Source organism: Protopterus annectens, chromosome 2.part0 (assembly GCF_019279795.1).
Source record: "Protopterus annectens isolate FY-2018-M chromosome 2.part0, PAN1.0, whole genome shotgun sequence".
Lineage (NCBI taxonomy): Eukaryota > Metazoa > Chordata > Ceratodontiformes > Protopteridae > Protopterus > Protopterus annectens.
In genome coordinates, this window is record NC_056728.1 from 1,761,412,956 (window position 1) to 1,761,438,330 (window position 25,375).

The 25,375-nt window shown below is 40.7% G+C and overlaps 1 protein-coding gene and 1 non-coding gene across 3 annotated transcripts in view; both read left to right on the top strand.

Moving 5' to 3' along the window:
* The window catches only part of LOC122793613 (neuroblastoma suppressor of tumorigenicity 1), a 359,029-nt gene that overhangs the window by 234,463 nt on the left and 99,191 nt on the right, over positions 1 to 25,375 (top strand). Inside the window, exon 2 of one of the 2 annotated variants that reach the window (XM_044061792.1) lies at positions 1,328 to 1,452. The gene's annotated coding sequence lies outside the window, so the exon portion shown is untranslated. Of the gene's footprint in view, positions 1 to 1,327; positions 1,454 to 25,375 lie in introns of both variants that reach the window. The other variant, XM_044061791.1, reaches the window with a different exon arrangement.
* TRNAQ-CUG lies at positions 2,328 to 2,399 on the top strand. The gene has a single exon. It is a non-coding gene; the product is annotated as a tRNA-Gln (tRNA).

Sequence of the window (25,375 nt, forward strand, 5' to 3'; positions counted from 1 at the left end):
TATGTGCTTATTAGCACCATATTACATTTTGTTCGTTTGCCACAGTCTGCTGGTCTGGATTTTGTGTTTTGGATTCTGTTTGGGACCTTGCAGTTGCCTTACAGGCAGGGGGTGTTCTTTTTGCGGTTTCTCATTTTTTATATCACAAAAACCTGGCATTTTAACAGGGGTGTGTAAACATTTTATATCCACTGTAAACCAACTCTGAGATCACCCTACCATGGAGAAAAGGTAATATTCAGATAAATGGCATCTCAGACTAAGTATATGTAAGCCTGTTCATTCGGCTATTTAGTCTCTGTATTTTGGGACTCATGCTAATGAGTCCCAACATTTCAAATGGTTAATGAAAATTAATCTTTATTTGACAGCTACCAGTTATACTTGTAAATGCCTCATGGAACAAAAGGTGGAGGTCTGAGCTGCCATACCTCTCAATCTCTTAGAGCAAGAAATCTGGACAAAGCCATAAATAAAAATGAGAAAACTGCCCAAAAATAGGGGCAATTTTTAAGTATTGCTCTTACAAACTTTGAAAGTTGATAGTATAACAGGTTTTGCATTAGGATGAATTTTGTCAAGGATATGAAGTCTGAAACTCAAATGTCTGTCATTATTTTTTAACTTCAGTCTTTAATGATTTATCACTATTTTCCCAGAAAACCACAATTTTATGAAAAACAGACTAAAAATATGAGGCCAAAATCTGGACAGTCTGCGAAAATCTGTACAGTTGAGAGGTATGCGATCCTGCATTTCTCACATTCTGTTTTCTCTTACTCTTATAAACTGCTTGACTGGCCGCTGTTCTGACAGAAGACATTAATGGCAAACTTTGCAAAGTGAATAGCATCATGTGAAGCACTGCTGCACAAAGCTGTTTTATTTTTCTTTGTTAACCTGGTAAATACAATCGACACAATTTTACACTTTCAGAGGTCCACCTGGGAGCGCTGTCCCATTAAGTAACTTACTGAGAGTCACTTTGTCGGCAAATGAAGGCTGTGGGAATGAAACACTCCAGTACAAGAAGCAGCTCATAGCCTCAGCCTTCTGCCCTAACTGCAATATAGATGTTAAGGGTAATCATTGTGTAACATTCATTCATCCTGAGGCTAAAGGATGTTAAAATTACTGTACTTTGCTGTTTAACAGTGCAAGCATCATTAAGGATGTGCATATATTTACCATAAAAGTTTAGAAGTGAAAACATTCATAGAAATGCCTCATTGTTTCTACTTCCACAGAACTGCTTAACGATATATTACACAATCATTAATATTTTTCTATGTATTTATTGCTGTTTCTGTGTGTAATTTTATTCTAGTGTTGATTCAACATTTCTCTTCAAGTGGGAAGTCAAGCAGTAAATGTCCTATATATTTATCCCTGTGACCACTGCAGTCCAACATTCCTAAAAGTGACAGTGCAAAACAGCTGTAAAAGAAAAAAGGTATGTCTCTTTTGTTTTAATGTGCTTACAATTTGAAATCTTCAGATGGGTAAGTACCATTAAAAAGGGTGAAACAAGTAAGTGGATAGCTGAAAAAAGTAATATATGAGTTTTACAGCTGGATTTCAGTGCAGACTATTGCAATGTCATGGACGTAAGTAACAAAAATACAAGAATGAATAGCATGATAGATGGTATCGACAGTCACATAACAAAGGAACTCTAAAGGAATGTTATTAGGTGATTTTTGCTATCTTAATAGATGATACAGAAGAGGATGTTAGCTGAGATGGATGTGACATGCATAGAGAAAGGCATTATATTAAGGAAGATGGAAGTAAAGGTGCAGTCACAGACATTCATTTTGAGGGCTCCCTTTTGGAGTATTTTATCCCACATTCAGGAAATCACATCTTTCAGTGTCCTAATGAAGGAGGCCAGCATTGTGCAAAGCTCAGATCATATTTATAATCATTCCATGAGTAGCAGAGGTGAACGTGACAACATTTGTAAGGGTGGGAGTATTTTAAGACATTCCATTTTACTGTTTGAGTGCCATACGCTTACTTAAAACCTGCAACTTGTATATTGTAGTTTATCCACCTCCAGGAATCCTTTCTTACCTGTCCATAGAGTGCCTTTAGAATATTCACTGTAATATGAACCTGAATTGGGATAATATGCATACAATCTGTGGTGAGATGGCTATTTAAGACTTTATTTATTTATGTATTTATTTTATTCATTTATTTAACATTTGGTAAATGGGTAAGTGTGTGTGAGCGTGCATTTGTGTGGTAAAAATATGTTTTGTTTCTGGTCTTTGTCTTTGTAATTTTTATCTTTCTGTATATTTCAACTTTTTATGTTCCATGGTTCCATGGTGTAATGGTTAGCACTCTGGACTCTGAATCCAGCGATCTGAGTTCAAATCTCAGTGGAACCTGTTAAGGTTACCCCTAGCTACCAAATAGGTGGCAATCCACTGAGCACAGAAGAAGTTATCAGGGACCTGGGGACCCAGGTTGATAGTAGTCTGTCATTCGACACCCATGTAGCTAAAGTAGTTAGGAAGACCTTCTACATTGCCCACCTTATCATGAAGGGATTCTCATCTAGATCAAGGGAGGTCATAGTCTCCCTATACTCATCACTCATCAGACCAATGATTGAGTACAATGCCCCATTTGGAATGTATCTGACCCGACACTTGCAGAAGCTGGAGAGGCCACAAAAGTTCCTCACCAAAAGGATAAAGGGTCTCAAACATCTGTCCTATGCTGCCCGACTGAAAGAACTCCAGCTCTATTCAGTCGCTTACCGCTTGCTCAGAGGTGACCTTTGCCTAACATACAAGGCCATGTCAAACCCAGATTTGATGAATATGCTTCACCTCAAAAAATCTAGATCCGTCAGAGCCACAAGGGCGGGAGACTTAAACCTCGACACGGCTATTAATAGGACGTGCTGGAGGGATAGATTCATCACCCAAAGACTCCCTATGCTGTGGAATAAAATCCCGGTATATGTGAGGCAGAGCACCTCGCTGGCCTTGTTCAAGAGAAATCTTGACCAATGGATGGGAGATCGCAGATATACCCCAGGGATTACCTCAGTGTCACTGCTCAACAGAGGCACAGCAAAATAATGGGTATAGTTCCCCATACTAAAGGGGTGGCGTAAGCCACAAAACGATGGGCTAGGCTTATAAATGCCCTCGGGCGGATAGCCTAGTATGAACCTATGAACCTATGTTTGTATTCTGTATTTGCCTATCTGATCCAGGCAGTAGTTGAAAAGGGTCCTTAGACAAGCCTGTATTCAGTTAATTTGCACTTGCTTGCTACCAATTGCAGTTAAAAGTGCATTTAAAATATTGACACTTGCCTACCATGCTTTTTACAACCTGGATCCTGTTTCTCTAAAGATGTTGCTTAATTTCTGTACTATGGCTAGGTGCTTCACATCATGTTTGGAGATATCTCATAAGTTATCACTTGCCTACTTCATCCTGGTCCTTTTGACCACCAATATTCCTTGGTTTATTTGTGTGATTCCAAGTATTCCCTTAGTGTGAATTCTCTGAAGTGTCACCTCTTTAAAAGAGTCCATCTAGGCCCATACAAGGGCACCTCATTAACTTTTTCAATATGAAAAACAAAGAACACACACACTGGACCCAGAATATGTTAAGCGCTTTCGTCCCGTTTATTACAGACAAAAGCGCTTAACTTATTCTGGCTCCAGTGTGTGTTCTTTGTTTTTCAAGTTGAAGTGAAGAGTTTTTTAAATTTTTTCAATATCGCTATATTTTATCTTAAAATGATTTTCACCACTTTACCATTTTTTTGCAGTTTTCATCTTAAATCATCCACTTTTTAATATTCTGTTCTTTTTTGTTTTGTTTTTCTTTATTTGTAAAATATCTTGAATGTAAGCATTTGCATATTCGAAATAAATAAATAAGTACATAAAATATATGTAACTGCCATTTTTAAAAAAATGTTAAATCATCTTGTTACTCATGGTCAACCTTTGTTATAAGATGTCCTTCTATTCTCATGTTGCTGCATTCCAAACCCTTGGCTTTTCCTCTCTTGATACCCAAACATCCGGCCAGTATACATAAACTTCTAGTCACTGCAGGGTATGTGGGATGTCTGACACTGGCTAAGACAACATGGGCCATACAAGTGACATCTGCATGTACCAGACCTCAGAACTTCTCTGCCGCCAGTCAAACATCATCTGTTCCTGCCTTCCCAGCCAATTGGATTGTCTTTTCAAAGATAAGTATCCAGTTGAGGACATTTTGTTCTTTTGGGTCACTGCATGCCTGTGCCCTGCTCCATCTTTCAGGCCTTCATCCCTAAAACCTTATGCAGACATCTGCATGCCTTGAATATTTATTTAGAAAATCAGTGCCTTAAACACTTAGCTTTAGCTATGGAGGGTCCATCTGGTCAGCCCAACGAGCCACCTAAGAAAATGCCAAAATTGCTAGACCTGAATCTTTTGCTGCACCCCATACACTTGATGTCCCTCCTGTGGCTGATGTTAGCCTGGAGGAACGTTTGGTCACCACTGATATGGGTACAGCGGGTACTGTTGGGGAAGCCACAGAACCCAGAATGGAAGGCACGTCCTTAGAGGTATTGCAGATGTTGGTTACCGACAGTGAGGGGGAACCTCAGCTTGTACCAGCCACCCAGATGGGTCCATCCACTACTGAAGATGCTAGAGAGCCTAGGCCTACCTTGGTCCCTACACCCTCTAGGCCTTCCTTGAAAAGAAAACAGAAAACAAAGCATGTTTCGTCCCCTACACAGAGCCACCCAGACTGGCAGGCTTTTTCTCAGAGCCTCTTCAATGCTATCATGGCTCATAGCCTGCTACACCGACATCTCCCCAAGTGGCTCCCCCAGTAATTAATCCTAGACCTCAGACTCCAGATATTTCTCAACCTAAAGCTGAGGACTCCTCTGACTCCTCTTCAGAGGATCCCTTGTAATACGTATCCCAGTTACCATCTCCTCTTGGTTTTGCCTCCCTAGAGGAAGATTCCGCTGAGACAGATTCTCCAGGTGAGGATCTCATCTTTGGGGAGATCATTTCCAAAATAGGTTCATAGGTTCATATGTTCATAGGTAGGTACTAGGCTATCAGCCCAAAGGCCTATGTAAGCCTAGCCAACAAGGTTCCCTGGCTTACGCCATCCAAGAAAGATATTTTCCTGTACCACTGTCGAGCAGATCCACAGAAGTGATCCCTGGGGTGTATTTCCTATTTCCCATCCATTCATCAAGATTTTTCTTGAATGGTGCTAATGAAGAACTTTGCTTGACGTAGATGGGTAGCGTGTTCCAGTGTATGGGAAGTCTCTGGGACAGGAATCTATCCCTCCAGCAAGTCCTGTTTGTTGTGGTGACAAGGTTTAGGTCCCTAGAGTGTGTAGCTCGGAGGGATTGGGATTTCTTTAGGTGTAGCATGTCCAACAGCTCTGGGTTTGACACAGCTTTATATGTTAGCCAGAGATCACCTCGGAGTAGGTGATATGCTATGGAGTAAAGCTGGAGTTTTTTGAGGCGGTCAGTGTAGGGCACTTGTTTGAGGCCAGTACTCCTCTTTGTGAGGTACTTCGGTGGCCTTTCCAGCTGCTTCAGATGTCTTGTGAGGTACATTCCAAAAGGGGTGTTGTACTCTATAATGGGTCGAATGAGTGTGGAGTAGAGGGGAACAATGACCTCTTTTTTCCTGGATAAGAACCCTTTTATGATGAGGTGTGCCACGTAGAAGAACTTCCTGACTACTGTGGCGATGTGACTATCAAAGGAGAGACTACTGTCCACCTGGGTCCCAAGGTCTCTTATCACACATACGGTGTTAAGTAGATTGCTGCCTATGTGGTAGTGCATGGGTACAGAGTTTATACCAAAGGAGATGACACTGCACTTTTTGGCATTGAGCTTGAGGCTATGGCTCTGACACCAGGCATCTGTCTCAGCGAGGCCTTTCTGTAGGATGTCCACATCATTTGGGGACTTGACTATGGCTCCTAGTTTGCAATCATCTGCAAACTTCATTACCCAGAGGTCTTCTGTGTTAGCCTGTACTTCAGAGAAGTAGATACCAAACAGGAGAGGTCCCAGGACAAAACCCTGTGGTACTCCACTTGTCACTGCTTTGAGGTCAGATTTGGAGTCTGCAACTTTTACAGTGTGGGTTCTGTCGGTGAGCCAGTTGGCAACCCATCTTGTGACATAGGGATTTATACCTAGTTTAGTGAGTTTAGCTATAATTCCAGAATGGGGGATGGTGTTGAAAGCCTTGGTGAGGTCAAGATAGGCTGTGTGAACCTCCTTACCCTCATCTATGGCTTTGGTGACTGCCTCAAAGAAGTCAATCAGGTTCAGGAGGCATGATCTTCCTTTCACAAACCCGAACTGGGTGGGATCCAGAGTTTGGAGGTTACCAATGTCTTTGTTTATGAGTTCCATGACCAGGCTCGTCAGGCTAATAGGTCGATAGTTCCTGGGATCAGTGGTGGCTCCCCCTTTGTGGAGTGGGATAACTGTTTCTGTGCGCCATTCAGTGGGCACAAAACCTGATGCAAGGCTGTTATTGAACATGGTGCTTAAGTGGGGAGCCAGTTCGTTCTGAAGTTTGTGTAAAACGCAGCCTGGGATGTTGTCCGGTCCCATGGATGCTGTGTTTTTGGCTTTAGAGAGTGCAGCTTTTACCTGTGTAGTTGTGATTGCAGGGACTCTGCATTCTTCCTGTATAGATATGGGCCCTTTAGGAGGTGTGTGGGGGGGTAAAGTTAGCACTGAACCTATCTGCCAGGATGTTGGCAATATCAGTTGGTTCTGTAATTTTCGTGCCATTGTGCTGTAACTCAGAGCAGATCTGGGTGTTGCCATCGAGATTCTTGACATAGCTATAGAATGCTTTGTGGTTGCCCTTAGAATTAGTGGCAATTTTGTTTTTGTAGCTAGCTTTGGAGGATCTTATAAGGGATCTCAGCTTCTTACTGAGGCTGACCAGGAAGCTCCTCCACTCATGGGATTTTACTCTCTTTTGCAACAGTTTCTTCCTTTTGTTGTACAGCTTGTTTATGGCAGGGGACCACCAGATTGGCTTCCTTTTTTTGGAGGATAGCATCTTGGTTCTGTTTGGGATAGCACGATCCATGCACTTGTGTAAGTGCTTATAGAGTGCATTTGTGTAGGATTCAGCAGTTGTAACTGTATTGTCCATCTGCATGGGTGTCATGAAGTTCACCACTTCTGTCTTAAGAAGCATGAAGTTGACTTTGGAGAAATTTTTTACCGTGGTTTCCTTAATAGGGGTGGGGGCAAAGTGGGATTCCACTGAGATGGCAGAAGTTCTGAAAAGATACTATGAACTTCTACAAATGGAGACTCCTGCTTCTTCTGTTATACTTCCAATCTTCCCAGTTTTTCTGGATTCTTTTAATGCAGCCTCTGTAAATCCTGATTCACAGCCCCCTGCCCCTCAGAGGCCTGACAGATTCTACAACGTCCCTGAGGGGGACAAATTTCTTGTCAAATGTCCTGTAGCAGACCCTGGCACTGTATCAGTTTCAGAAAAGATACCATGAACTTCTACAAATGGAGACTCCTACTTCCTCAGCTATACCTCCAGTCTTCCCATTTTTTCTGGATTCTTTTAATGCAGCCTCTGTAAATCCCAATTCACAGCCCCCCGCCCCTCAGAGGCCTGACAGATTCTACAGGTCCCTGAGGGGGCCAAATTTCTTGTCAAATGCCCTGTAGCAGTCCCTGGCACTGAATTAGTTTCAGCTGATAAGCCCTCAGAACTGCTCCCATCCACATCAGTTCTCCCTACAGATAAAGACAGCAAAGCCATGGAGTGCCTTGTTAAAAAATTTATATTTCAGCTACCCTGGCATTCAGGGCAATAAACTATGAAACTCATATGTCTAAATATGCCCTAGCCCTTTTAGGACAAGCCACTAAGCTTTTGTCAGAGATCCCAGACTTTCCTGCGAAGACACAGATGTCCAGCCTTATATCCTTGACTTCTCAGGTCACTAGGTATTCCATTCAGTGCAGCTACTATGCGGCTGAAGCCTCTGCCACATCTTCTGCCACTGCGTCAGTCCTGAGAAGATATTCCTGGCTTCGGTTACAGCCCTTACCTGATGATATTAGGGCAAAACTATTGGATGCGCCTCTGGATAACTCTGCCCTCTTTGGGACAAAGGTGGCTGAGTTGTTCAAATCTCTACAACAGAAGGGGAAGGAGTTACAAGACCCAAAGCACCTGTTTGTTTCTCTTATTCCCAAGTTCCACAGGAATTACCCCTCAAAAACTCAATTTATAAGGAAATATTCTGCTCCTCCTCCTCCTTCCAGAGGCAGAAAGAGTACCAGGATGCAACAAGCCCCTTCCAGGCCTGCACAGCCTCCATCCTGGAAGCCTCAGTTTCAGGACAGGGCAGGTAGTCTATGACTATCTGCCATTACTGAACAAACCTCTCGATTCCACACTCCTTTCCTTAATACTGTCTCACTGTCTCCCTGTTTGGAAAACCATTACATCAGACAGGTGGGTCTTATCCATTATAGAAAAGGGTTATTTTATTACTTGGATCACTACACCTTCCTTGAGGTGTATTTCTCAGCCACTCAAAAAGCAGCTCCCCCTTTTTCAACCAGTTATAGACAGTCTTATTGCTCAAGGAACAATTCAATCTGTCCCCATGACAGAAAAGGGAAAGGGTTTCTATTCAAGATTCTTCCTAGTCCCAAGAAATGATGGTCCCTGGAGACCAGTCCTGGAGCTTTCCCACTTCAGTCTTTTCCTGCAAGTGCGCACCTTTCGTATGCTTACTCTGCAGACCCTCTTTCCCTTGATTTTACCTCAGGGATTCCTAGCCACCTTGGACATCAAGGATGCCTACCTGCATATGAGGGATATTTCATAAGGAATAGTCATGAATTTTATATCTGGTTATGTCTTTATATGTTTTATTTGTATTTTGTATTTTTATTTTTTATTTATTTTCTAGTTTTTATGTTGGCTTTAAATGTTACGTTTTTTATGACTATTTAAAGTTGCATTTATTGAACTAAGGTCCTACATACTGATTGTAAGCTGAGTAATCTGGAAGGGAGGTTTGTTAGTTTAATTGAAAAAAATATTTAATTAGGGATGGTTTAATTGTCTGTTGAAAATAATTGAGGGTTTCTGCTTGAATATATAAACTTGCTAAACTCCATTGTATGTTAAGATCTGAAGAAGCGTATATCTTTATACGCGAAAGCGCTTATCCTATTTTGGTCTGTGAAATAAAAGCTTTTCCAGTGAAGAACTTTGCTTTGTCTACATTCTTTACATTCGTGGTGGAGCTGGATGTGTTTGTTGTTCTCTATATATATTCTTTGTGACGGCCAGCTTCTTTGGGTTTGAGCAGTTTATTACTTTTACAGTATACCTGCAGATCCCCATAAGGCCCAATTACAGGAGATTCCTACACTGCTCTTTGGGCTGCTCACATTTTCAGTTCTCTGCGTTGCCCTTTAGACTTTCTGCAGCACCAAGGGTCTTCCTTCTGCAGGACTAAAGGGATTCAAATATTCGCTTACCTAGATGACCTTCTGATACAGGCAGACTGTTCTAAATCCTTGGTATGCCATTTGTAAGTAGTAATATCAGTCCTCCAAGCACTGGGTTTCAAGATAAACTACCCCAAGTCCAACTTGAACCCCCTGTCAGGACTAAATATGCCTGGGATGCAGGATAAGGATGGATATCATGAGGGCCTTTCTGCCACCTCAAAAGGTGGAAAACTTAAGGCTATACCTGCTCTCTGTCCTTCAAGTCACAGTCTTGACTGCTAGACAGTAACTCAGATTTCTAGCTCATATGGCATCAACTATTCCCATGTTGCTATTGGCAAGGCTCCACATGAAAAAGTTACAATGGTAATTAAGATCCATAGGGACACAGCACTCTCACCCTCTAAAGTACAAAATCCCCTTCCTATGTTGTCTCAGGAAAGAGATTCTCTGGTGGTTGAATCAAGTGACCTCAAACCCATGACTTCCTTTACAGGCTGCCTTGCCAGTTAAGGAGATGTACACAGATGTCTCAGATCTGGGATGGGGAGCAACCATGGGTTCCCAAAAAGTCCAGGGCACTTGGTTTGGCTCCATAGGACAAGAACGTATCAATATCAGAGAGATGACAGCAACTTTGGCCATGAAGGCTTTCCAATATACGGTGAAGCAGGGCCCCCTAAAATTGTTCACAGACAATACTACAGTTCTGTTGTACATGGACAAGCATGGGGGAAGAAAATCCTATTTGCTATGCAGGCTAGCTGTCCAAGTCTAGGAGCTTGCCACAAAACAGGGAGTCACTCTGCAGGCAGTATACATCCCTTCAGAGCAGAATACCCATGCAGACACCTTGAGCAGGTCCATGTCACAGTCCCACAAATGGATGTTTCACAGGGATGTGTTCTTGGACATAGCCCACAAATGGGGTACACCTCAGATAGATCTGTTTGCCTCCCCTCTGAACAGACAGCTTCCATCATTTTGCACCAGTCTACCCAGTCTTCTGGCAAGGGCAACAGATGCCTTCTCAATCTCTTGGAAGGAGATGTTTCTGTATGCATTCCCCCCTTCTCACTTCTTCAGAAAGTCCTCTTGAAAATCCAGCAGGACAAACCATAAATCTTGTTGGTGACTCCCTTTTGGCCAAGACAGCATTGGTTCCCCCTCCTTCTGCATTTATCAAGGGGCAATTGCCACAAGTTACCTCACAGAGTGGACCTTCTCACACAGGACACGGGATCCCTAATCCATCCCCACCTGCAATATCTAAACCTTACTCTCTGGGTGATAGAATTCTGATCCCTTACAGACACCTTTACAATGAGGATGTGCTCACAGTCCTGCAGGAGGCCAGGAAACCTAACACTAGGGGATCTTATTTGCCTAAATGAAAAAGATTCTCCATATTGTGTCTACAAAGACAGTTGAACCCTTTTCGGGGTGATGTTCCCTTGGTACTGTCATACCTCTGTGAACACTTGCAAACAGGGTTGGTGTGCTCCTCTGTTAAAGCCCGCCGTGCTGCTATTTCAGCTTGTCTGCCTCTGGACCCTCCTTTCACATCTTGGTTGCCTGCAAAGTTGTTCCTAAAGGGGGTGCAGCATCTCAGGCCCCCCAGGAAACCCATCCCACCCCCATGAGACCTGAATTATGTTTTAGAGACGCTCACAGTTGCCCCTTTTGAACTAGCTTCTAAGGCCTCTCTAAAACATTGCACTTGGAAAACAGTACTCCTGGTAGCCTTGACATCAGCCAGGAGAGTGTGAGATCTACAGGCCATCATGGCTATTCCTCCTTTCCTCACCTTCCACAAGGACAGGGTAACTCTTAGGACCAACCCTTCCTTCATGCCCAAAATGGTCAATGAGTTATCCTTAAACCAAGCTAGTCACCTTCTCATCTTCTTTCCTCATCGTCAGAATGACAGTGAGAGAGTCTTACACTCCCTTGATGTGCACAGGCAGCTTAGGTTTTAACTTGACTAGACCAAGTCTATCAGGAAATCAGTCCAATTGTCTCCTTTCACCCCAGAGCTCTGGGAAAAGCAGTGATAAAGCAGATCATTTCTGCCTGGATTTTCAAGGAAATTTCTTTCTATTATACATGCCATGGAAAAGCCTTAGAATCTAAGATTAAAGCACACTCCACTAGGGTTATGGCTTCATCTGGGGCTTTCTTTAAAGGGTTGGACACTGCCTCCATTTTAGAAGCAGCTACATGGACCTCTGTCCACACCTTTACCAAACATTATAAATTGGATCACATTTCCAAATCCAGGGCTGGATTTTCCAGGGCAATCCTTCATGGATTCCTAGAAAATAGTTCCAAACCACCACCCTCTTCTTCCCTTTGAGCTTTGGCACTTACCCAAGGGTTTGGAGTACTGCAACATGAAAATAGAAGGACATAGAATAGTTGTGTAAAATCTTACCATAACCATATATGCCTTTGTCTTCCATGTTGCAGTATTCCTTCCCTCCCTCCTTCCTCCTTCTTCCATTAAACCAGCTCTTCTTTGATGGCATTGGAATTGTACAGTTATCCTGGGACTGGGGTCCGACTGGGGCACCCAGTTCTGAGAGCTAGTACGTGCAGATGTCACTTTTATGGCCCACATTCCCTTAGCCAGCATCAGACATCCCACGTACCATGCAGTGACTAGAAGCTTTTGTATACTGGCCGGACATTTTGGTAGCAAGAAAGGAAAACCCAAGGGTTTGAAATACTGCAACATGGAAGAGAAGGACGTCTATGGTTATGGTAAGATTTTACACAACTATTCTTTCACAGCTCACCTACCCTTTCACCAGCTTTCATCTTCTTTCAGCACCTTAAATGAGGTTTTGGGCAAATTCTCCACACCTTACTGCATACTGCCTCAGGATTTAGCTTTTTATTTTTAGCTGCCTTTTTGGTTCTGCTCCTGAATCATGTATTTTTTAGCTATCCCTGTGAGCTCTAATTCTTTAATTTTGCAAAGCCATGTCCAAATGCTATCTAAAGTTCTCTGCTCAAAATTCCTGCCTGCTAACACCCTATGTGTGGACTCAGTCTCTGCATATACTGCATTATCTCTCCCTCTGTCAAAGAAAGTAGCAGTGACACTCATGCCAAAGCGGTAACCCTGGACCGTCTTTTTTAAGTTTAATGTCTCCAGTTTGTATGCAGCCACTTCATACTAGTAAGCCTTTTTCTTCAAGTCATGAGGTGTGAAGAATTCCCTTGTGTCTTCATTAACATATGGATCTAACGAACAGTACAGAAATGCAATGTTCTGCTTTTCAGATATGAAGAAGGTATGTTATCCTAGAATGTTCCTCAGGATTGGTATCAATTGTTATGACTCTTATTTCAAAATCTCAAAACCCCAAACATCAGAATCCCGACATCCGGATATTTAAAATTTTGAAATCTGGAAGTTAAACAATTAAGATCACCCAACAGTGTGGAGCAGTAAGTTTGCCATTCTCTTCAGTGTAGAGCAACCTCGGAGTTGGTATTTAAATAGCAGGGGTGTGGGGGGCGCAGCAACATGATGTCTAACTTTTTTTGCATTTCGAGATTTCAAAATCTCAAACATCTGAACATCAAGATTTTGATGTTCGAGATTTTGACTTTTCAAAATTACATACTGGGCCCAATATAACCATACTGCAGTATGCAGATGCAGAATTATTCCGTAATGGTATATTACATAATAGTTATGCAGTGATGTTGATGCTGCATTATTAGTGGCATATAATATAGCAGTACTGCAGTGATGATGCAGATTTACTTCCTAAAGTTATATTATGTAACAGTAATGCAGCAGTGCTGATGGACATTGTTTATCAATGGCATTTGATATAGCAGTACTGCAGTTATGCAGATTTACTTCCTAAAGTTATACTATATAACAGTAATTCAGAACTGTTGAAGCATTATTTACTAAATATATATAGTGCATGGAATGCACAGTTATGCTCTAAAATCTATGAGAAGATAGGTTTGTTAGATACCTTCCCGATATCAGAAAGGTGCTTAACAAGCTTTTGTTAAGTACTTCCTTAGTGCTGTTAACCATTGGTCTTATACTAGAGCATTAACAGTGCTCAGCAGACACAATGGAAGAGTTGCGTAACACTTTATTCAACTTTAATTAAGTCCATATGAAGTTTTACTGGCTTTCAGATCGCCTGGCTTTCTGATGGCCTTCATGGGTGGCTGCTCTGTGTGGCAGCAGCTAGCGTGCTATGGCTTTTTAAGGTATAAAACATGTACCAGTACTACACTGTCTTTTGTCCATTTCTCTAATTTATGTAGTACATGGGATCTGGCAAAACTCCATGCACTACAAAGTATTATGACTGGGTCTCAACAACTGTGTGTTTTTAACTTTGCTCTGGAGGTGAATTTGTTGACATCCATGCCTTGAAGACATAACATGCTGATTATGATCTGAGATCTGATCATAATTATGAATAACAGTATTTCAATGATGCCAATGTGGTATTATTACCAAATTGTACATTAAATTATGTTGCATTATTACTAAAGCTATATAACAGCACTGCTGCAATTCCTTTGTGGCATTAATTACTAGAGATATGTTTTATAACAGTACTGCACTGATGCTGATGCAAAATTATTCCCTAAAACACAGGACTGCAGTGATGTTGATGCAGCATTATTTACTAATGAAATATAATAGAAAAATAATACAGCTGTTGATGACTTACTAATTGTATACTGATATATTAAAATGCTATTTGTGCTTGGTGCAAAATTGTGTTCAAATTATTACATTATTTTTAGCTATTTATGACAGTACAGGCTCTAAAACTTCACAACAGTTAATTTGTTACTACAGTGCTGTAATAGTGCTAATGTATCACCATAGGACTCCTTTGCTTTCATTGCTTCAGCATGACTGTATTACTGCAATATTACTATGTTTGTCATTTATTATGGTAGAACCATTGCTGAATTATTAGAGTATTGCTAAGTTACTATTTCGGTATGACAGTATGTCAGAACCGAAGTGTTCATATTGTAGAGTTACTGCTGCATAACAGCAGTCCTGTTTTGTATCATTAGATTACTGTAATAAAAGTATGACAGCATCAATATACAAATAAAGTAATAAAAGTATGACAGCATCAATATGCAAATAAAGTAACAAAAATATGACAGCATCAATATGCAAATAAAGTAATAATGTACTTAATAATGTACGACAACTGAGGTAAAGTGCTTTGATTTTCTTGCAGTGTGATACTTCAGCATAGCTATAGTGTTCCTGCAACAGTTCAGCTATGTTGTTACTCTTCCAGTGTTCAGATTTGGGGTGAAACACTACAGCAGAATCATTGAAAGTAGGACAGCAGTACCAATGCTTTATTGCTGTAGTAATGATTTTAGGGCTACATTGCTATTATGCTTAGGATCCTAGTGGGAGCAATACTGGCATATACCTTAATCATTTTGACTTTAAAACTCTTTATTAAATTATATTCCCATTTTAATTAATGTTATTTCTATGCAGTTGATGAAGTTCAGTTTGACAAACGTATCAGTACTTAAAAAGCTAATACATGCAGTAAAGTAAGTTTTCATCCACATAACTAAGCTGATAAAACAGCTGTTTTCAATTAAAAACAGGAACCAGGGACCTTTCCAATCAGCATGTTCCATTTAGAGGAACAAATATGCTGATCTTGTCAAAAACATTTTTGTTAAAACCTTCCAAAATAATCCTTTGGGGATTTGAAAGTTGATGCTTTATGACAGAAACTAACTTATGTATGCAAAGGCCAGGGCAAATTTGTTTATATCATAGCAATACTGGTCAAGCTGAAAGTTCTATGCTGACAGTTATTCATTTGAAGCATATTGTTATTCAGAGTCATCCTTCTCTTTAGGCAGCAATCAGCAACAAAAAAAGAGACCCTTCGTTTGTGCCAGTTGTCACCTACATGAGGAAAAGTTGATGTCATTGGATAACATTAAATAAAGTGTTTGTCTGTGTGTGTGTGTTGTGGTGGTGGGGGTAGCAGTTGAGCCAGATATATCCCTTTCCTGATACTTCTGTCTGCGATCTTCTGAGTCCATGATAGTAATAGTAATCCTGATGTTAATTTAGAAAGGTGCATTCCAAAATGCAAAAACGCAAAAAAATAAATAAAAAATCACATTTGATGAAAAAAAATCTACTGGCAGTTTGATTTGTTTTATTGTAGCTGCATCTTTCAGGCTGCAGTATTCTGACAGTTCACTTATGTGTGCAGTATTAAAGCCTTCACAGACATTTTTCTGTTTTTCAAAAAAAAAAATTCTGCTGTAAGTGGCCAGGGCCTCAGGAGTGTATGATTATAATGCCAATGTATTAGCACAGGGGCGGTGCTAGCAGCAGTGATGTCACTGACCAATGTTCAAATGCAAGGTCCATAAAGAGAAAACATATTTTGGCACTCCAGGAACCAAATGCTTTCCAAATAAGTGATAGACACTACCTGGCTATTAACATTGGTGGCAAACAGATTCTAATCGAACCTTGTTCTGTCTTTAAGTGTAGTCAAAACATTTTCTACAACCACCAAAACAAGGAAAACACATGGAACAAAATGTTAGCTTCTGTCATTGAAGCTCTTAGTAAAATAAAAGTTACTTAGTAAAATTCATATCTATGAAACAGCTGCTGCTAACTCTAGCTTCATTATCACAAGGGCCTGAACAAAAATAACTAATGGTGGGTGTTACTTAACCACAGGAAATTCTTCTTCTTTTGGCTTTTTCCTGGTTAGGGGTCGTCACAGTGGATCACCTGTCTGCTCATGATTGGCAGTGGAGTTTTACAGTGTCGAGTTGCCAGCCTGACACCCAACCTTCCACAGAAGGCACACACATGCACACACTCACTCATGCCTAGGGCCAATTTAGAGTATCCAATCCACCTACAGCATGTCTTTGGGATGAAACTGGAGCACCCAGAGGAAACCCACGCGACCACAGGGAGGACATGCAAACTCTGCACAGAAGGCACCCCAGCCAAGGATTGAACCAGGGAACCTCTTGCTGTGAGGCGACAACACTAACCGCTGCACCACCATGGCTGCCCACATACATGGTAGTCCCCTAAATACAGAAAATGTAATAAGGGATCTGGGGACCCAAGTAGATAGTAATCTCTCCTTTGATAATCATATTGCCAAGGTGGTTAGAAAATCCTTCTATGTGGCCCACCTAATCACAAAAGGGTTCGCATCTAGAACAAAAGAGGTTATTGTGCCCGTCTACTCATCACTCATCAGACCCATCATAGAGTACAATGCCTCATTTGGGATGTACCTTAAAAGACACCTGCAACAGCTGGAAAGACCATAGAAGTAACTTCAAGAGGATTACTGGCCTCAAACATATGCCCTATGCAGCCCGACTCCAGCTGTACTTGGTTGCATACTGCTTCCTTGGAGGTGACCTCTGCCTGACATACAAGGCCATGTCCAACCCAAAATTGATGGACATGCTCCACATAAAAAAAAAACAAATCCCCGAGAGCCACACGCTCTAGGGATCTAAACCTCACCACAACGATTAATAGGACATGCTGGAGGGATAGATTCCTGTCCCAGAGACTCCCCATGCTTTGGAACAGGATTCCAATCTACATTAGGCAGAGCCCCTCACTAACACTCTTCAAGAGAAACCTTGACGAGTGGATGGGAAACAGAAAATTTACCCCCGGGATCACTGCAGTGGCTCTGCTGGACAGAGGCACAGGGAACTAATGGCTCTGCTGGACCAAGGCACAGGGAACTAATCTAAGGGGGTGGCGAAAGCCAGCACATTCTGGCTAGGCTTATAGATGCCCTCGGTCAGATAGCCTAGTACTTACCTATGAACCTATGATAAAGACCCCCAACATTTTACGTATTGCTCTTATAAAGAGAGTTGCTAGAATAATACATTTTGCATAAGCCTACATTTCCTATATTTTCTGAAGGATATGAAGTCTGAAACTAAAATGTCTGTCATTATTCAGTGATTTCAATCCTCAGTGACCGGAACTATGAGACAAACATTTGGGAGGTTAACAGGTATACTTGCATGACAATCAATGTGCTTAGATCTTTTTTTGTTCATTGCATCATTAGTATTGTAATCTTGCTAAGTGTGACATTATATTTGGGCAACACTTTTCTGTCTGGATTTAAAGGCAAAACAAGGTTCTGTGTCATCCATTTAAGTAACAGAAGTTGAATTCTGCTTGAATTAATAAAAAATGAAACCGTGAATTGAACTTGGCTTTTACACAGTAATATCACCCCTTACTACTATACAAGAACTGCAAGAAAATAACCCAGCCAAGGTAGAGTTTTCACTGTGTGGTACTTTAAAACCTCCTGTAAAGAAGGTACATGGGATATACACAAATAAGTCCTTAAGAGCATCAAGGGTTCAGCTACACAGCTTCTAAATGCTCATAACATTTGAAGTCTTTATGGGTGCAATCAGGCCAGTAAAACCAAACCCCACTAACTGTGCACATGCATGTTTTGACCTTTTTATTGATCTCAGCAGCACAGCATAAGTGGATAGTTTGGCTGTACTCCAGAAACACAGGGTCCTTAAACCCAGCTAATGCCCATAAATCTTAAGGTGCCAGCAAACTATCCCAACTAACGTCCAACACTTTTCTATCTGATCCTTTATAACTAAAATGAACATTACAGGAAGTTTAAGGTATCACTCAGTGAAAACTATGTTTGCTGTGTTTTTTCTTGCAGTTTTTACTAAATGGTTTATCTGTGTGACCTTTTTTACTTTTTGATTTGGATGCTAGTTGGGATATTTTGCAGGCACTTTAATATTAATGGGCATAAGCTGGGTTTAAAGACCCCATGTTTCTGAAATATAGCCGAACAATCTACTTATGCTGACGAAGTCAATAGAATAGCTAAAACATGCATGACCATGGATAGTGGGGTTTGGTTTTATTAGCCTAAATGTACACATAAATACTTAAAAAGTAAAAAGTCATGGGCATTCAGAAGCTCTGTAGCAGAAGCAATTAATATCTTTAAATTGTCATTTGCATGTATCCCATGTGCCTCATTTACAGGAGGTTTAATGTATCACACAGAGAAAACTCTAGCTTGACTGTGTTTTTCTTGCAGTTTCTACTGATTAGTTTGTCTGTGTGACCTTTTTTTACCCTTACCACTATGTAAGAGAGGCTGCGGTGGTGCAGCGGTTAGCGTTGTCGCCTCACAGCAAGAGGTTCTCCCGTTCGATTCTAGGCTGGAGCGCCTTCTGTGTGGAGTCTGCATGTCCTCCCCACAGTCGAGTGACATTTAAAGACATGCAGGTAGGTGTGTGCGTGAATGCGTGTGCCTTCCTTGAAGGTTGGGCTTCAGGCTGGCACCTCGGCACCATAACAATCCACTGCCAATCATTAGTGGACGTGAGTTCCACTGTGGCAACCCCTAACTGGGAAAAGCCAAAAGACATTATTTTACCACTATGTAAGAGACAAACTCGTATACCTCTTTACTTAATGTAGCTTGTTCCAAGGTTGTTGCACCTTGGAAAAAGGGTAATTTCTCTTGCAACGTCAAATGAAAAGACAGCAATTTTGCTCTCATACAGATTAATGCATGTACCACCACACTGTAACAATTCATTTTTCAAAGAAATTGCCTCCAGATCCCATGATCAGAACTTGGAATAAAAGGTAGAATGTTTAAGGTTACTTCACTAAGCTAAAGCTCTGTCCAGACATGTCCACCATAACAAAACACAGACATACATGGGGCTTTTACATAAACAAGTGATGCACAGGATACCTAATATTCCATGAGTTACAGCTGTTAGTAAGGAGCATGAAATTCTTTTAAAGATGCTGAGATTTCATAAGTGTGATCTTAATGTCCCTTCCTGTAGGCATTTGGGATAGAAACAGATGTCGTTGATGTAAAAACATTCCACTTCACTGCACAAAAATGGGAAGCATCCAACAAAAACAGAAATACTTCACTGTCTTTTTGATAAGTTTTATATGCACCACTGTTCACCTAAAGAGTAAACCTCTTTTAGTTTTAGTGAGGAAACTTGGCCAGAGGTAAACAGAAGATTGTTGTATTGATTTTAATCATGTTACATATTTGATATTATGTCTTTATGTAGTATAAGTATTAATTAGCATGTATTGCATTGAGATAGATGCTGTTCTTTCAATGTATGCATTCCTGAGGCATTTTTTAATTAGTTGCCGCAGGATATGGTAAGAGATAAACCACAGTATTTATGGCTAAGCAGCACATCAGTTGTTCATGAAGCAGCTGTTGTGGCTGACAGAAATGGAAGCTTTGTGGCCAAGTTAAACATCTTGGAAAGAGCTGGTGAACAAAAAAAGGGATAACTGCCACCCTAGTCTACATGTCTAAACTAAGAGTCAGTACTGAGTAGTGCATTTGTGATAGTTAATTCTGCTGATACTCACAATCAGGTCCCTTGCTTTGTGTACCCTGTTGTACTTGAGAAGAGCCAGAAAGAGTGTATGTGGCTCTCATAGTCTGTACTGCAGACACCAGCACCAACAGGTTCAGGCCATAAAGTGTGGCATGCTGATAGCCTGCTGTGAAAATACAGTTAACTAAACATTCAAAGGATGACCTATTAAGGAGACAGATACTAGAAGTGAGAGTTTGCAGAGCTGTGTGTGTGTAAGTGTAGGGGGATTCATAATCTTACTTTCTGAAGCAATATCTAGCCTTGTTGATAGGTCCATTTACTGTCTCTGATTTCAAGAAAGTGGTAATGTCTATAGAAAGGTTAAAGGATACAGCTGTGTTAAGCTCCCTGCATGTGCCATGATGCTTTAAGAGTGTTAGGCATTACTTAAAGAGACATACCAGTGAGTGGTAGCTAGGACAGGGTAATGCTTAGTGGGAGTATGGTGGAACATGAAAGCACTACTTTGGAATGGATTGAAAACACCGACATAGGACATTAGTTGGACAGGGAGAGGGGATCTTGGAAAATACAATACATACAGTGAAGCAGACTGGATTCACAGTACTGTCAGTTTTGTAAAGACCAAGAAGGCAAATATTGTAAGTGTGCAGTGTAAAGGAAAAAAGGAGGATAATAAAGGCAACCTATGGAAGGCAGTGATGGGACAGCTGACATTTGTTCCTTCCATGCATTCTTCTCACTTCACTGAAGAGGAAGAATAGTGCAAAGGCTGTCCACACCACAACAGAGAGTCATGCAGAAAGAAAGAAACAAACAATGTAAGAGGAGGTTTTGTCTTCTGATTGGTTCTTGGAGTGAGCTGTAGTGGCAGCGTGTTAACATTTGCCTACAGGGACAGAACAATAGTAGCTGAAGAGAGAGGAGTCTGGGGTAAGTCTGATGCAAACTCTTATAGCATGAAACTGAGTGGGATGGTACAGAGAACTGCAGAGAGGGAGTCTATGATGATGCTGGTAGTAGTGGAGGAGGGATAATGTATGAAGGTAGACAGTAAAGGGGTAACAGCTGTTCTCAGAAATATGCAGAAGGAAAGGCACTGAGAGTAAAAGGGTTAGAGCTCAAATTGTGATACAAAAGGAAGATGGGCAAACCTGACTAGGAAATATGGGAAGGGGTAAGAGCATCAAGGGGAAAGAGCAAAAGGCCAGCAGGGAGTTACCAAATGAGGGGATGGAAAGTACCTTGTAGGAATAAAAGAAGGCTGCCCGAGGGAGGAGGGAATAATCACTAGTGGCAGTAGCCACTCTAGGAACATAATGCTGAAGACAGATTATCTGTTTAACTTAGCAAAGAGGTGTGTGCGTGTGTGTGTGTGTGTGTGTGTGTGTGGGGGGTAATCACTGGAAATGACAGAAGAAAAAAATTAGAGGTCAGAGCCAATATGGGGGTGAAGGTGAATGAGGTGGAAGGACAGTCAAGACCACTAAACAAGGTAACCAGTGTAGAGGGAAGAGGTGATGATGGCCATTATTTGAAATGTGTAGGATTATGTAGTCTCATGAGAAAAAAGAAAGATAATAAAAAAGTAAGAAGAATATGGGATGACATAGGCATACTCTATGAAGAGCGGGGAAATAGGAAAGTAATAAAATGAGAGGGGGGATTGCCATAATGGTTAAGGTATGTATCTCACAGTTACAAGGTGCAGGGTTTGAGTCTGACCTTTGAGAGAAACTGGCTAGGCTTAAAATGGCCCACAAGGGGAGTTAGCCTAATACTTTCCTAAGAACACATGGAACTCCAGTATTATGGAGAAGGGCTCTATAAAGGCTGGAGGAGGAAAATGATTGGCACCAAAGTTTAGCAGGAAGAGCTCATGGAAAGTTGGTCACTTGTGGTAGAGTGAGGAAGAAAGATAGGTGATTAATAGAAGGGGAGCTGGAGGGAGCAGTTTCAGATCTTAGCAGCCTGAACTGGCCTGGAAGGAATGACTCAGTGACATTCCAAGACTTCTTTATGGCTTGGTTTGGCTGGATATTGACAGCATGTGGCTGAAATTAATGGAGAGGAGTTTAATGTGACCCTAGAACCAAATATTAGAAGTAAGAAAAAATAATATACAATAACATACAATACAATACTCAGATGAAAGAAGCAAAGGCTATAAGAGTTACCAGAGTTAGTATCAGTAGGACATGAGTTAATATGTGAAGGTACTGCAGAGAAAATAAAAGCAGCTTACTTTTTGAGGGATGTAATTAATCAAACAAGCATGCTTGGGGGGATACTAGTTAGAGGCAGAGTAATGCAGAGGCTCAAGAAGTGAGGATTAAGGAGAGCTGTACATGTACTTTGTACAATATATACATTTATCTGGATTTATGCTGGATTGAGAAGGAGTGGGACAAGAAAGTGGATTAAGGTAGGAGAAAGTCAAAGCTTTAATAACAAGGATCCAGTTGAAGGCAACCAGTTAGGCCAAGTCTGGGAATACTGTACATAGCTCTTTAGCTGTTTACCTTAACCCAGATTTTTTGATTTGTAAGACTTTTCCAAGCACTTGATTTTTGATTTTACTTATTTAGTTATTTATTTACTTAGTTTGTTTTTGTTTATCAACAAGAGTACAACTGGTTTGTTAAAACTTAATTTCAGCTGAGGCTCAGGGAGAAAAGAACCATGTATCTAACAGACAATAGTTTTAACAAAGAGTAGAGCAGTACTTAAACAGTTGCATAGTGTTTACAAAATAGAAATCATATATGCAAGGAGACATTGATCTGTTACACAATTATAGTATAGTATGTACAGCTGTTTGAACATTTACAAGTGAAAAAGCATATATTCAGTGAGTCATTGATTTATTACACAATGCAAAGCAAAAAAGTAAAAAATGTCATTCACCTTGTACATTACATATATACAGTGGACAGTATATCATTTATTTTGATAGGAACATATATACAGAGAGGAAGAGAGGGAAAGATATGTGCACCTTGTTATGGGGAGTGTACTGCTAATATAATAGCTATGTTGTTGCAATGGGTGCTGCCAGAGTGACGTATTACAGTATGATAGGTGGTAAGAGAGTTATAGGGGGGGTTGCTAAGTGAAAGCAGTAGTTATTGGCAAGGAGGTATATTATGATATGATTGGTGACACAACTGTTTTGTTGAGGACATATAGCTAGCTAGCTAAAAATGCTATGGCCAGAGTGTAGGATTAAGTATGTGTAGAAATTCAGCATAGGGAAGAGGATGGTGTTAAAGTTACTAAAAATGTAGAATAAAGTGGGTAGCAATTGGGGGTAGGTTAGGGGAGTAAAGTGAGCCCAGGCAACATGAGGGTGAACGGAGCAGTTTGCACCCATAAAAAGAGAAAAGAAGAAAAAAAATATCTGCTAGTTGAAAAACTACAAGAAAACCCTAGCAAAGCTTGAGTTTTTTCTGTGTGATACCGTAAACCTCCTGTAATAAAGGCCCATGGGATATATGCAAATAAACCCTTAAGAACATCAAGTGTTTCAGTTATATGGCTTGTGAATATCCATGACTTTTTACTTTGCTAGGTTTTTCTTGTAGTTTGTACTAATTGGTTTGTCTGTATGACCTTTTTGCTCTTTTGTTTGGATGTTCATTGGGATATTTTGCAGACACCTCAATTGTTATGAACATCAAATGGGTTTAAAGACCCTGTATTTCTAAAGTATAGCCAAACAGTAAACTTATGCTTTGCTGATGAGGTCATAAGAAGGCTGAAACATGCATATCCACAGCTAGTGGGGGTTAGCTTTATTGGCCTGAATGGATCCACGAAGCCAGAAAAAGAAAAAGTGAAAAGTTGTTCTCAGCCTACTTTTTTCCAAATACAGTTCTGTTTACCAAAACTTTGGCCATCTATTTGCATACTGATACATGTGTAAATTATAATACACATAAATATTTGTACATATGCATATATCAGTACATATTCACACACACACACACACACACACACACACAAGTGCTAGTACAAAAAACACTTTTTTAGATAGTCATATAAGTACTTATAGCTACTACTTTAGATTACTATCTTTCTCATCAATATACATTTTTTGCCTTTTCCCTCATCTATACACTACTCACTTCTTCACCTACCCCTGCCATCAAACTCATACCATACAGCTTTCTGCACACAACCTGACCACTATTCACTACCTTAACTATCTATATACCACCCTGTAAACATCTCCCAGCCCTTTATCACACCTCTTTCTCTGCATTTCTCATAACACTGCTTGCGTTAATATACCACATGGCCATCATATTACCAAACCTCCACCTTCTTCCACTCACCATCTAAACTCACACCATCTCAACTCACAATGACAGTGAGTCAATTGCTGGTGTTTTGTACACTCACTAAACTAGCTCGCCTCACTAATTACCATAATATTCCAGTACTGTATCCCAAATCCATCACAAATGCACATACATTACATCACAAAACCCTAATTTTCCTTATGTGTACCTCTCCTTCTCTGTGCCAATATACATGCTCAGAACTGTTCTCTTACAAATATATTAAAGTTGAGAACAGCACTTTATTAGCAGTACCGAAAGTCAGATACAAACACAAATGGCCCTATATCTCTACTCACCCTACCTCCATTCTGAAACCTAGTGGAGATATTCACCCTAACCCCGGACCCACACATCATCTACCCACCATGGCTAGCCCATTACTTTCCAATACTCCCACCGCAATTTTCCCATCAGGTGATGAAACTAACCTCTTTCTTTTCGGCATTAACCTCAGAAGCATCTGCAACAAAATTCATGATATTCATGCATGTCTAGATTTTTACTCTTCAGACATTCTAATTGCCAGTGAAATCTGGTTAAAACAAGAAATAACAAACAGCAAAGCTATTCCCCCAGGTTTCAACATAGCCCAAATGGACAGAAAGGTTAAAAGAGCAAGTTGTATTGCTATTGTTTATAAAAACAACTTAAAAATAACTCCCGCCTATCTAAATATCACAAAATTTAATAATGCTGGACTTCTGATTGCATACCTCAAAATCAACCAAAAGAGGTCTATATTAGATGAACGAAAGTTCATCTTAGCGAATGCTCACATGAGCGAATATTGCGGAACTCGAAACCGCAATTGCGAGATCGTGGTACAGTGAAGATGGGAATATTTGCCCTTTCCTCACTGTAGTGTGATCTCGGAGTTGGAATATATATTTAGGGGGGGTGTGGGGGGCACAGCCCCCCACAATTGCAGTTTCGAGTACCTGGATATTCGCTCATGTGAGCGTTCGCAAAGATGAACTTTCGTTCATCTAATACAGACCCACCAAAAGGAATCTATA